At 45.3% G+C, this 14644-nt stretch overlaps 1 long non-coding RNA gene across 13 annotated transcripts in view; it reads right to left on the bottom strand.

Moving 5' to 3' along the window:
- The window catches only part of LOC106828319 (uncharacterized), a 90458-nt gene that overhangs the window by 35642 nt on the left and 40172 nt on the right, over nucleotides 1–14644 (bottom strand). For 4 of the 13 annotated variants that reach the window (XR_006529299.2, XR_011503950.1, XR_011503949.1 and 1 more), the window contains 2 exons: nucleotides 6625–6747; nucleotides 3768–3920 (listed from right to left, as the gene is read on the bottom strand). The exons of 5 other annotated variants lie outside the window; for them this stretch is intronic. This is a non-coding gene — a long non-coding RNA (uncharacterized lncRNA). The remainder of the gene's footprint in view (nucleotides 1–3767; nucleotides 3921–6624; nucleotides 6748–14644) is intronic. 4 more of the 13 variants (XR_011503953.1, XR_011503948.1, XR_011503951.1 and 1 more) reach the window with 1 other exon arrangement.

Below are 14644 nucleotides of genomic sequence, written 5' to 3'. Positions count from 1 at the left end.
GAAGACTGGCCCTGAGCTAACATCCATGCCCATCTTCCTCTGTGTTATATGTGGGATGCCTATCACAGCATGGCTGGCCAACCGGTGCCATGTGTGCACCCGGGAACCGAACCGGCAAACCCCGGGCTGCCGAAGCGGAATGTGTGCACTTAACTGCTGCAACACTGGGTCAGCCCAGGAGTCCAATAATTTTTTTTTAAAGATTGGCACCTGAGCTAACAATTTGGCAATCTTTTTTTTTGCTTTTTCTCCCCAAATCCCCCCCCAGTAGATAGTTGTATACTTTTAGTTGTGGGTCCTTCTAGTTGTGGCATGTGGGACACTGTCTCAACATGGCCTAAAGAGTGGTTCCACGTCTGCGCCCAGGATCTGAACCGGTGAAACCCTGGGTCGCCAAAGCGGAGCATGTGAACTTAACCACTCAGCCATGGGGCCGGCCCCATCCAATAATTTTCAAGAGCATAAAAGGGTCCCAAGTCCAAAACATCTGAGAACCACTGATACAGACCACCCATTTCAGTCTCCCAGTTCTCAGGGCTTGTTTCCAGCACACCTACCCCCTCCACTAGCTTCTCCACAGAATACAGAATTATAAAACCTAAAAGCAAAACTTAAAACATAAAAGCTGAAGAAGAAATAAGACAGCAGGCATAGTGAGCTAAAGAGAGACTAAGACCCTTTCCTTCCCTTCAAATAATGTTCCTTTAAGGGCCAGGGCTGGCTAAGCAGCCCTGCCCCGCTAGGCTGGTTCACCCACAACCCCTGCCTCCTGCCACCTGCAGGAGAAGAAAGATGGGGACAGAGCTCCGAGTAGCAGTTCAGGTGTCTTACCACCTTCAGATTCAGCATCTAATTGGATAAAATAGCCGATGAAGTAAGGCAGATGGGGCCATTTTGTATTACTCATGAGGTCTGTGCCTTGCCTAACACCAGTAAATAAAAGACAGGCTGGGGGCTGTGGCCTTGGGGTTGTAATCCAGGGTTCCCTCCACTGGGCACTCCTCTAAGAGGCCTCTCTTCCCCACTCAAGCCAGCCCAGAGGTCAACCAGTAAGGATGCATTATTTTATGTGCAAATAAATATAAGCCACATTCCTTTGGGTAACTGGTCTTTTTATAATAGTTTGTAGGAAAAAGTGACCCTTTGTATTACTTTTCAATTACAAAACTAGTCTAAAAATGACTAAAAAGTAAAAGTTAATGAAATAGAAGACAAAGAAACAATAGAGACAACCCAAAAGCTGGTTCTTAGAAAAAGAAAACAGGGGGCAGGCCTAGTGGTGGCGTAGTGGTTGAGTTGGTGCACTCTGCTTCGGCAGCCCAGGGTTTGTGGGTTTGGATCCTGGGCATGGACCTACACACAGCTCACCAAGCCATGCTGTGGCAGCAACCCACACACAAAAAACAGAGGATGATTGGGACAGATGTTAGCTCAGCAACAATCTTCCTTACTGAAAAAAAAAAGAAAAGGAAAATAGACCTCTAACAAAACTAATCATGAAAAAGGGCACAAAGCATTAAATAAGCAATATTGGGAAAGAAAAAAGGAAGATAAATAAAACACAGTAGAGATATGAAAACAGAAGACTATGAAAATTTTATGCTAATGATTTAAGTTTTTGACTTTTTAAACTTTTTTTGAGAAAAATTTAAAAGTACGAAAATTGACTAGAGGAAGAGGGAACTAATAGTTTTAGTAATACTTATAGTAGTAGTAGAAGTAATATTTTGGGGTCTTCTCTTAAAATACAAACCCCACAGGGCAGTAAGTGGTGGTGAGTTCGTTCCTCCCTTGCCTTGTGACAAAAGAGATGGGTCCTTGGAGCCCAGGCCTGCCTGTCTGCTTGGAAGGAAAGAGGGTGCTGAGAGTAAGAGAAGGGCTGGCACTGCCCCTTGTGTAGCAACCCTGGTTGGCCTGGAGTGAGATTACCCCAAGGCTGTACCAGGCTACCGAGATATCTCCTGCTTGCTTCCCCAAGACTCAGCACCTCAAACATGAGATTCTGCCTGGCCCACCGTTGGTCCCAGGTGGGCACAGAGACACCCCAATCAATCTGGCTCTGCCCAGCCTCAAGGTTCAGCCTACAATCCCCTTCTCCTTTACCCCCTTTCTACTTCCCTTTCCTCCTTCTCTTCTTTCTCTCTCTGCTTCCTCTCCCTCATTTTCTATTGGAAAACAAAGAGTAGCTCCAGGTGTGGCTGGAGTCATATCAGCCACCTCATCCCACATCCTGCCCTCTCCCCACTCCCACTGCTTAGTACTTCTGGCCAGAGGAGTCACAGCAAACAGGTGGAGTTCTAACGACTAACCCTCAGCCTGTCTTGGCCCATTCCCCAAACTCATTTCTAAGTCTGATGTCAGAATGGGACAGAGAAGGGGCCTAAGGGGTGTGGTGGTATGTGCAGTAAAGGGAGACAGCTGGTTAGCTCTGAGCTCTGGTACTGGAGTTACTACAAGAGATCTATCATTTAAACCTTGCCCTGTCTGTGGCCCAAATGAATGTCCCACATATATAAGCAATACTGTGCCTCAAATTTGTCAATGTAGTTGGATAAATAAAAATTAAATCTATCGCTTATCAGCCTTTTGGCTAAGATCAAGCGTAAAAATTAAATCTACTTAAATGTGTTACTCTGTCCATACCAGCTTGTGATCAGTATTATCCCAAGCAACAGACACTAGAAGCACAACCCCATAACGTGTGCATGCACGCATGTATGTGTGTGTGTGTGCGCGTGCGTGCGTGCACGCATGTGCAAGCGCTGAGGGGTGGAAATCCATTAAATATTTTAATGATAGAAAGTGTGATTTCCTTCAGGGAAAGGATGGGATGACCAGTGTACCCAGCATTGCTGTAGTCAAGTCATGATGTCTCCTTATGGTCTCATCCATGGAGGCAGGAGTGAGAAGTGGGCCGCAACAGACAGTCGAGCTTAGGCAGAGAAGGTTCCTTTGTGGGCCTTGCTAATGATTTAGTCCTGGATTGACTCTAGTCCCTAGCAGGCCCTAAGGCAGCTGCTTCAGTGGACTCCTTATCTTGCTCAAAGCCTTAGAGATGGGATGGGATATGGAGGGCTGTGACCTCACTGTGACCTCCAGCCTCTGCTGACTACTTGGTCTGGAGTGGGCATCCTGTCCAGATAACAGAAAACTGATGCTGCAACGACACTGACCACACCTGAGGCCAGGACACTTGACCAGGCACATTCAAGTGCATTAATGGACATAGTAGGTTAAAAAAATTGGAATCTGGACCATAGCAGATGTGCAGCAGTCCTTACCAAAGTCAGCCTCTGGTAAGAACATGTATAGGAATCCAGCATCAGAGAACTAAAAACCAACAAGAGTAAGAAAGAGGTGCCATGTCACAGGTACTTCCCAGTCCAGTATGGCATTATGATTTGAAAGGCCCTAAGGAAGGTCCCCAGATCCTCCCTCCTATCTAATGAAATGGCTAGACTTTCAGGCCTCTCTTCCTAACGCCACCAAACCAATATTTGGGTTCATTCTTTGGAAACAGTGAGCTGCTTCTTCAAAGAACCCACCACTCTTGTCTGCCACCCAAGATCTACAAAGTAGGGAGTTTTCAGCAAGAGTTCTAGGTAGGTTCAAGGGCTATAAGTGACTAACTCAAAACCTCCCTCTGGGGTGCCTCTGCATCCAGGATGGGAGCGTGCCTTGGAGGTGACATAGCAGGAAGCCTGGTATATTTTGATGTCATCTGTCAGGCGCTCCTTCCAAAAATATCCCCCCTGCCCCAGACCTACCTTGTACCGAAAATTTCACCATTAAGAGGGTCCTTGGGCCAGCCCCGGTGGCCTCGTGGTTAAGTTTGGCATGCTCTGCTTTGGCTGCCTGGGTTTGGATCCTGGGCACGGACGTACACCACTCATCTGTTAGTGGCCATGCTGTGGCCGTGGCTCACATGAAAAAGAAAAAACAATGAGGACTGGCAACTGATGTTAGCTCAGGGCGAATCTTCCTCAGCAAAAAAAAAAGAGAGAGAGAGAGGGTCCTTAAAGTTATTCAACAAGTCTCTAGAAAAACACAAAGATTTCTTAACTTGGGGTGGGATGGGGGTGGAGATTAGTAAGAAGTCACACAAGAACAAACCAGTGGTAGCCCTGGAATTCCTACATGAGGGGCTTAGAGGTGGCAATCCAGTGAGAAGAGGAGTGGAGTGGGGACAGACAGTGGAAGGGTTGGGAGTAACTATAGTAAAGCAGTGTTTTCCTAGTGAGCACACAGTTTTCAAATACGCTGACTATTTATTTGGGGTGGCTTTGGGAAGATACTGACAGAAATTTGGGATGCTAAAGACTCCCCCATAAACTACCCCTTGACTCTACCACTGCGACAAGAGAAACAAACTGAGCACCAAGACCTTGGAAATCAAGACACAGGAGTCCTGGATTTGGGGGTGGAGGGAGGACTTCAAATTCAGTCCCCTCCCTCCTTAGTCATTTTGCTTGTCAGAGGCAGGCAAACACCCCAAGGCTGAGCTGAGGAGTATCCATGAGGGTTTTTTGTCCCCGGAATTCTCTGCAGGGTCTCCTCCCTGGAGGAGGCCGAGGAAGGCAGTGCAGCCCCTTGGACCAAGAACGGCAGGAGAAGGGAAGAGTAAACTGTGGGCTGGATTGTCCAGTCACATGAAGCCATCTCACTGCTTCTTGTCACGTAATCTCTTTTTCCCTCCTCCTCTAGTCTCTTCCTCTCCTCCTTTCCCCTCCCTTTGCTCTCTTTTGATTTGGTTAAAATAGATGCAAACTCTGGTCTTTTCTATTTTTAATACCCAGCCATTACATAATCCACACCGTAATTGCTGACTTGAAAAACTACTGGCAACAGTAGAAAATCCCCAGAGTTTTAAACAGGAAAAGGATTATTACAGCACAAAAGCCTTTGGCAGTTTTACTGACTAGTAAACCATCTGTAATCGTCACTTGCCAGTGGAAGTCACATGGGCCCTGGGAAACACTCTCCCCACCTCAGGGAAAGCAGGCTGGGGGAAGGGATGAATCGCAGCCTCAGCTGGGAGGAGAACACTTTGTGTGGCAACGCAGGGGACAAGGTGGTACTCCTGGAGCTCCCACTGGGCCGAGAAGTGAGGGCTGAAGGAGTCAGCTTCAGGTTACCCCGGGGCCACCTTCTACAGCTTTTGTTTCCTGCAAGGGAGTGAAGTCTCCAGAATCCAGGACCTTTCCCTCATCGACTTCCCAGGCGTTCCTAACAGGATCCAACACTTCCTGAGTGAGCCTGAGTGAGCATGGACTATTCCAGTTAAATAATTTTATAAAGACACAGGAGCAAGGAAGACTGCTTGTTAATCACAGAGACCTGACCCACTCCTCTGCAAGGCTTTCCACATATTAGGCCAATCACCACAATAGTGAATTCTTCAATAAAATGGTCCAATAAAAATATAAGAAATAGAGCTTTGGTAAAGGGTTTCACAACCAAATCGAAATTAACTATCTCATTGAGACAAAATTCTCTGTATGTGCTTTAGGGTATGAATAGCATAGGAGATGCAGAGGGGACAAGGACAACTTTCCCTGATTTTGCCAATTCTGCCACAACCCTAACCCCAATAATCAAGGAGGGTCAGTCCAATTTGAGTAACTATACATGACAATTCATTCAACAGATGTTTGCTGAATGCCACACGCTGGGCTGTTGCTGGGGGTATAACAGTAAGCACAATCACTGCCCTGGTGGAACTGCCAGGTCAGCGAGGAAGGCAGACATTAATCAAATATTACATAAAAACGTCATTACAAACCATGGTGAAGGGTGACAAGGGAAAAGGATAGGGCGCTAGGGGCATTTAGAACAAGGGGACTTGATAAGGTCTGAAGGTTCCTAGAGGATTACCCTAAAGACTTCAGGGTTCTTATAATTCAGCACCTCATCTTCCTCCCCTCCCCCTCCCTCCCTTCTTCCTTGCTTCCTGTAGTTAATATTTACTGTTTTTTTCTATGTACAGAAGATAAAATTAGGTTCTTTACATATATGGTCTCACTTGATTCATATAGCAAACTTACAGTTCAAGACACTTTAAGACAAAAGGATCTGGTGAGAAAGGTCAAACCATACTTTTTAATGAGAACTATATACAATTCATAACATGAATTAAGACTACTACCTGCAGATGACAAAAATCCAAATTAAATTTTCATAAGAAAAAAAAAAGGAAAGCCTGGGCCTCTGTAAATGAAATGTCCAGAGTTAGACTAGCTTAAGGAATAGTTAGGTCTAGGTGCTGAAAAGATGTCATCTAGTCTCCATCTCTTTCCACCTCCCAGCTCAGCTTTCATCTGTGTTGACTTCAGCACTCCCGTGGGGCGGCAAGATGGCCACCAGCCACCTCAGGGTTACAAACATTCTACAGGCTTGGTGACCCAGTTGGAAAAGAAATGAGAATTCACTTCTTAATAGTTCCAACAAAAGTCAGGAAGTCCTCATTGGCCTGGATTTAACACCATGCCCATGCCAACCGCTGTTCTCTGATAGGCATGGTTATATGTCCCCTATCCAGAACCCAGAGATAGACCTGACCCCATCAGAGCCCAGACTGAGAATGGGGAAGGAGGTAGCCCCAAAGGAAAATCAAGGGGCTCTTACCTAAGAAGAGAGAATGCGTGCTGGGCAGGCAAAGCCCACCCATCTCTGCTGTCCTCAAACTTTGGAACTACAATGGAGGCTAAGACTATACAACAGGTTCTTCCATCAACCTGTTCTTCTTCCCTAAGGAATGAGCAAGAGTGCTTGTTCAGTGTGGCACCGGCTGGATTTGCCATGATCCCACTCCCGATGCTCGGAGACCTTGGGTTCTTGCTTTAGGGCACTCACTCGTCTTAATATTTGCTTACATGCTTGCTCAGAGCAGTCTTCAAGTCCCAAGAGTCTGAGGAAGACTTTACCCATGTCCCTTCACTCCCAAATGATGTGCCCTACTCAGTGCTGGTGAGGCTGGGGCGGCTGCAGCTCTCTAGCTCTTTGACCAGCATCCTCAGGATCTGTGGATTCCTAATTGGAAGGGAAGGGAATGACAAGCCCTTTCTTGGAAAGTTTTACTTCCCTTTTGGAGTCTGAACTGAAAAAATGGAGTCCATGGGGCAGGAAGAGGAATATCAGGATAGTTCCTGGGGCATCCAACAAATAGACCTCCATAAGAAGGATCTTGGCAGGGGGGAGCGGGGAACACTGTTAAACATTCTATGAGATACACAGCACTACAGCAATCAGATGTTAGCTGCAACCACCTTATCCTTGGACATGTTTTTAAAAGTTTCTTGGATCCCCCTATCCCAAATCCTATGGGAAGTCCAATGACCTTCCCCCAATTTCTGCAAACTTCCAGCAGCTAATGCTCTTAGTAATCCCTTCCGGCTCTAACTCCAGCTCCTGCTGGACTTTTGATCTCACTCACATCTCACCTCCTGAGGCTGGTCCTTTCCCTCTGCTCTGAGCTGTCCAGATGTGGGACTCAGCTCTCTTTCTCCATGCTTTACCAAAAGAACAAATACACCTATACAAACTCACTCAAAATATTGTGTATTCATCAGGCTTTCCTGAAGTTATGAAGAGACAGGGGTTTTATACTACCATGCTGCTTGTCTTCTTCACCTTCTCCAGACACTTCCCACATTTGGGAAGGGGTCTCCCCTTCCCTCAGGAAACTAAATTCCCCTTATATTATTCAGAGCAACTTAGCTCTCCATCCTCCTTCCTCTGACATCCAATGACCCATAGCTGGAGTCAGCCGCACTACAAACCATCCACTCCGGGTTCCACCCCTGACCAGTGCTGAGGAACAAAAAGAAGTTTTGAATTTTCACTCTCTCATCACCGTTCTGCAGTGGAGAAGAAAATGGAACCATTTTTTCCCCTACAAATAAGAGTTATGCCACTCATCTTTAGAAGCAGAACTGGCTGCAGTCAGTACTGGTTTTAAATAAGTTTCTACAATTCTATGTAAACTCTCCAGCTCAAAGAAAAGCCTATGTTACAAGTCCAAAACAATTCTCCCATACCCCTACTGGGGTCTACTGACACTGAGAATGTGACGAAGGAAAGCAATGCTTCTGTCCCAAAAGTGTTGCCTGTTTTTGAAAGACAAAAGAGTTTACATCCCTGTGCCACCTTGTGATGGAATTCCTGTTGTTTCCAGGCTGGAGCTCCAGAGCCTCAAACTCCAGTGAAATAGGCAAAACTAAGGTGTCAGCTTCAAGGACTCCTTTCACCTAGGTTGGTGTGGGCCCGAGACCAAGATAAAAACCAGCTAATAGGCTTCTCCAAAGGTGATGCAAGGGCAACCACAAGGAGCAGGTTTCCTCCCAAGACCTAGGCTAGCTCTAAGCCATGCCTTCCTGGGCCACTCAGATAATTCCCTTCCCTTTCTAAGGGAAAGGAGCAAGCAGGGTGTCCCAAAGAGAGGAGGCCCCAGCCTCTCTCAATGCTTCAGAGGCAGGAGACAGGATCTGTAAGGCTGTGAATACCAAAAAAGAGCAAATCCTAGGAAAGAATTCTGAGCTTTGAATTCCTTTGTTCATCACACCAAAAAGAGGAGCAGCAGGCACCATGGCCAGCCCATAGAATCTCTTAGGAATCCTTCTGGTTCCCACGGAAGAAGGAATAGGGAGAGGTCCCTAAATTCTTCTTGGAGGCTAAGATTTACAATACCAGGTTAAACAAATAAAGAGGAAGAAGGTGAGGATGGGAATACACCTTTCATCTTACATAAGGGGAAGACAAAAGTTGGCATTTCATTCATTAAAGTCATGACTAGAAAAATACACCCTTAAATATTTTTTAACCTAAAGGAATCCTCTAATAAAATTTAAAACAGAATGAATACATTCCAAATCAAATAAATAGGAATGTTTTTTAAAAAATAAATGGGAACATTCTATTCCCATTGCTCTGCACTTGCTTTTCTCACTGATACAGAACCTACTTCAGCGTTTTCACAACCACACTACTTTACAGTCCCCTACTCATGGATATTTACTAATGCAATGAACATTCTTGTCCAGTACATCCCTGTACTCAAGGATAACCACTTCTTCAGATGAAATTCCAGTTTGCCCTGCTATGACTTGCCTGTTTGTATTCTTTGCCCATTTTCTATTGGATTTGTTGTCTTTTTCTTATTGATTAATAGGAATCTTTTATAAATTATAGATATTAATCCATTGTCTATTACATATATTGCAAAAATTTTCTCCCAGCCTGTTGATTGTCTTCTACCTTTATTTATGATGACTTTTGCCAGACAGAAGTTTCTCATTTTTACATGGTAAAACCAATTACAAACAATTTAGAAAGTACCTCCATGGGAGCAGCACACCCCGAGCCCTGACCCACCTAGCTTCTTCTGCTGGGGGCCACACAACCTTGCTTAGGTTTCTGTGGTGAAATGGCTATTAGGCAATCATTTTCTGAGCAGTTCCCATCTGGTTTTATAGCCACAGTGGTGGTGTAAATGGATCAGGTTAAGAAGGGGCAAAAAGAATTGTGAGATTTTGTTTGTTTATTTTCAGCTATTTCGGCGCTTTTTTTTTTTTTGAGGTTTGCTGAGGAAGACTGGCCCCGAGCCAACATCTGTGCCCATCTTCCTCCACTTTACATTTGGGACGCCTACCACAGGACGGCTTGCCAAGCAGTGCCATGTCTGTACCCGGGATCCGAACCGACGAAGCCCAGGCTGCCAAAGCAGAACGTGCACACTTAACCGCTGCACCACCAGGCAGCCCTCAGGGCTTCTTTCTTAATTTTTGCTTAGAATCATGTATTAACAATGTCAAAGGAAACCTGAACCACTGAAAATCCAAAAACATCTTTATAAACAATAATCTGAGTACTTCCAGATTCTTTCAAACTATGTGGGCTTTTTAGGGCATTATTTACTGTCACCATGGAAGGAAAAATAAATTCCAGACCCCACAGGAACAGAAAGGCTCAAGAGTCCATTGCCTCCTAGAGTTTTAAGCAAGACCTTTACAACACTTCCCTTGAGCCTCTCACAGAAGATTAGCACTGGCCCAATCTGATCCTGAACAGTTCAAAAAACCCTGTGGCCAAATGGGATTTTGCCTGCAAGAATACTTAGTCCCGGTTCCCACAAAATCTGCCTAAAGGCCCCGTACTTTGTGGGGATGTCTCACTTGGCCAGAACTTCTCCCGTCCCCCAACTATTAAAACTCCACTGTATTTAGGCAGGCAGTGCAGAAAGCAGGCCTAAAAGATGGTTCTGGCCTCTTTCCCCCAGCTGAAACCTGACACTCCTTGAGGAACTGGGTTTCTGGGCCATGAAGATTCTGCCAAAAAATCATTCTTCAGTACCCAGCGGTACCAAGAGGAGAAACAGACGAACTGTCTTGATGGTGCTTCAAGCTATTATTCCCACAACCTTACAAAAACCCTTCCTTTGACGAGGCCATGGCTACACTCCTCCTCACTGCCGTCAGCTACTAACCTCGTGGTCATCAAGGACTTTGGTCCTCGATCAGAGTCTGCTTTTCTACTCCAAGTCAGACCCTTTGCCTCGTCATGAACTCCTAAATTTCTACCTCTTCTTGTCTTTACTTTTCGGCTTCTGTATTTCAACTACACTGAGATTTCCAGTCTCTTCACACCCCAGCCCCCATCATTTTGCTGCCTATCATGCCTCTTTCTCTAGCCAACTAGATGACAACTACTCTGCTACCATATCCTAGGCCCCCTTTACTCCAAGTCTTCCATTTGCCCCACAAACCAGAGCTCCTATTTGAGTACAAAAGTCCTCTGCCTTAACCCCCAAGTTGCTGAGCACTTCTAAAGCAACCATTAAGTCATGAGGGCTGCTCCTCTAGAAAGTCAGCATCTCCAACATTATCTGGGTCTTAAGCACAGCTCAACTGTCCTCCTCCACGTCCTCAGATCACTGCCATTGGCACAACAGCTTTTAAAAACCATGCCACCATACCCACTATGTCCCCTGCTCCCAGCAGATGACTTCAACTTCTTCTGCCCAGAGAAAACAAAGCCCAACAGGAGGAAACTCCAACATTCTGTCTCCCCAAAATCTTACCAAATTCCTCTGCCCCATAACATCTCTCATCCCTAGCAAATGAAACTTAAAAGAGCTCAAACGAGTGCTAACAAAAGGTAGGAAAACAATAAAGGGTGGTAGTCGTGGTGGTGAAGCTAACCTCAGTGGTAGCCTTGTCATTTGTTCAGTTCAAGTTCAAACTCTCCACCCGTGCTCAGGATGCAGTAGCCCCTTCTCCCCAGGGGCCTTGCTCAACAATTTTTCTTTCTCTTTTCTATTTTCAACTTTTCCCTCTCTACTAGCCCTTTCCCCACAGCGCAGGGACATGCTTGGGTCTCAAAAAATAAAGAACTCACCTTAGATGCTGGGTCCCCTCCCTTCACTAACTCTCCTCACTTTACAGACAAGCTCCTTGAAGAAGTGGTCTCCCTGACTGTGTCCACAACCTTGCCCCCATTCCCTAGCTGCAGAGGTACTGTCTAGCAAACAGAGTGGACTGCTCCTGGTTACCAAAGGTCTGCTCTTTGGAAACTGCTTTAGAGATCAGTAAAGAAGCACAGTGAAAGGAAATGTATTGTGTTGATACTAATTCAGTTTTAATAATGTGGATGAGAACAGATTTTCCTTTGTATCAACACTACCTTTGACTAGAGTATATGCAAAACTGTTTAAGGTTTTTTTTTTTTTTGCTGAGGAAGATTCGCCCTGAGCTAACATCTGTGCCAGTCTTCCTCTATTTTGTATGTGAGTCACCACCACAGCATGGCCGTTGATGAATGGTGTGGGTCTGTGCCCAGGAACCAAACCTGGGCCACCAAAGCAAAGCATGCAGAACTGAATCACTAGGCCATGGGGCCAGCCCCAGCAAGACTGTTTAAAGCATTCTTTAAAACAAAGAAACTTGTTTTCACAAAACTTCCCTGATTCTCTAGGTCCAAAAGCTACAAACCACCTCTCCTGAGTTCCCACAGTTTTAGTCTATATCTCAAGTTACTATAGAACTCTCTGTAGTTAATAAATATTTGATAAATGAATGAATGGATTTTATAAATACCTATTATAGATTGGATAATTCTAATTAAAAATCAATCTAATCAACTAATTCAATAAGGCCCCCTGAAGAACTTCCACTAACATTTTGCTAACTTAATATTTGGCTTTTTTTACACATTGAATTTAAAGTTGCATTCACATCCTGTAATTTAGAGTTTTACTTATTTAAACGTGCCTCTAAGTCTCAAATACTGAGGTATTACCATGTTGTTTTGGGTTCAGTCTGGAAGGACTACATTAAAAGTCAGTGAGGCAGGAATTACCCAATCCGAGGGATATGAGCAGGGCATTCCTGGGGAAGAAATGCGTTCTTCCCCTCCCTCACTTGGAAAACAACCAGAAAAATGCTCCTCCAGGAGCAACTGAGACTTCCTCTCACACAGTGTCTGCTCCTCTCTGCTTCAATTCCTTTCACATAACCTGAGCGTCAGCTCCCCAGCACAGGCACGGCTTTGCCCTTGCTGGACCTCCTGAAGTTTGCTGACTTGTGAAACAAGGAAGTTTGCCTAGAAAATCTCAAAAGTTTTTTTCTGTTGCAAATAATTGTACATTACTTACAGCGTGAAATCAAATTTTATTTTGAAAAGCAGGTTCAATGCTTAAAGAAACCTAGCAGTAAGTCCTTTTGTGATATGAAGAATCTCCAAGTCCCCCAACCACTCCCAATATAACTGTTAGATCATCTATATAAGACCAATAATTCTCCTAAGGCAAGACATGGAGATTGGTGTCAGGAGCGTCTTCCAAAACATGATATTCTTGCCCTGACAGTCCCTCTGAAGAAGCCAGTACTTAATCCTTACCCAGGCAGAATTACAGGCTTGGAGGACTGTGCTAAGGGTAAAAAGGTGGCCAGGAATGCATGCCAAGAAACACAGGGCAGGGCCAGGTGACTGGCCCCAATCCCTCTGGAGCCAGAACCAGAACTTCACAGTTTGCTTTACCCTCATAAAGGGTGCAATTTCCAGGAGGGCTAAAAATCGCCAATGGCTCACAGTCAGAGGGCAGGGCCAGGCAGGATAAGCAGAAGCCAGCGAGGGCCCTACTTAGAATCCAAGCAGTGAGAAGGAAGGGTGGCGGAGAGCCTCCTTCAGAGGACTTAGAAAGTAGCTGCCCTCTTTGGGTAACACCAAGGTTGCCAACAGGAAATCTCCTAACTCCGTGGGCCTCATCACTTGCTCCAGAGACCTTCTCAGCAGCCTGATCTTTTTAGGAGGAAAGCTCATATGACCTGGACTCAAGTGGCACCAGCTTACTGGTTTTGGATACATCCCTTCTGTGGAGTCACCAACTCACAGAACAGCAACTTCCCATGGTGCCTCCATTTCCACCCTCCCCATTACAAAATCCCAAATGATAAGGCTTGTCCTAAAACCACCCAGCCAAGCTGTAGCAGGAGGCTGTGGGAAGAAAGCTCAAGACGCCTCAGGGAGAGATTCCTTCTGTCCTTCACTCGCTCGCTCACTCATTCATTCAACCACTGTTTCTCGACTGCCCACTATGCTCCCAGCACCGGGCTGCAGGGATGCCTGTGGGATTCTCTGTGGACACCAGCCCAATAGTTGCAGGAAAACCTCTTTAAAGCGGACCCTGTTGATTCAGAACTTCTGACAGGATATAACTGTGGTTTTTTTAATTTTTATTTTTTTTAGTTGAGGTCATTATAGTTTGCAGCATCGTGAAATTACAGTTGTACATTATTTGTCAGTCACCACACAGGTGTGCCCCTTCGCCCTTTGTGCCCACCCCCACCTCCGTTCCCCATGGTAACCACTAATAGTACCCACAGAAGTCCGCGTGTTTGTTTAGGAGATAACTGCTTTTTGTGTTTATGCTATCAGAACGGGTTAGCTATATAATTTAATTCCGTGAACATGACTGTCAGTTGGAAAACTGAAGTGACTTAAAAGACTTGATTTCTGCTCATTAAAGTAGATCCTCTTACGATCTCTACCACCTGGTGCCTACACAAGTGAGTTACCACGTGACTCCAGAACTACACAAACCTAATGACTTCACAAAAAATATGTTTTCATGTGAGTAATCCAGACAAGCCTAACAATTTCACACACAAAAAATTTTTTCATGTAATTAATACAGACAAGCCCTTCCCTCATGGGCGTAAGTCAATATGCTTTTACTGTGTTGCCTTCAACAGAATGAAGCCAGAATTCAATAAACCACTAAGCCACCACACTAACTCTGCTGTAACCAAACTGGTGAACCCTACTTCCAAAACACCTCCAGGGATTTATGGGACTTCCTCCCAACTTGGATGTTTCAAAGGAACATCCAACATTCTCTGGTTTAGAGGACTGTCAGGGCCTACAAAGGCCAGGGGACAGGGCAGTGACTGTGAGTGACTTAGTGTCTTCTCTGGCCCTCCTCCTCCCACCTCTTAACTGTGGGTACCCCGAGCTCCAGGTTGCAGCTTTTGCTCTAGTCTCTCTCTCTGTGGAAAATTCATCTCCAAGAGACAGAGAGTGGAGAAATGAGAAATGAAATTTGAGACCTGAATACCTTAGTTTGCGTCCTAATTCTAACCCTCTAATTGAG

The sequence above is a fragment of the Equus asinus genome, chromosome 6, assembly GCF_041296235.1.
Source record: "Equus asinus isolate D_3611 breed Donkey chromosome 6, EquAss-T2T_v2, whole genome shotgun sequence".
In the NCBI taxonomy this organism is placed as follows: Eukaryota; Metazoa; Chordata; class Mammalia; order Perissodactyla; family Equidae; genus Equus; species Equus asinus.
This window is presented reverse-complemented; position numbering and strand designations above follow the sequence as displayed.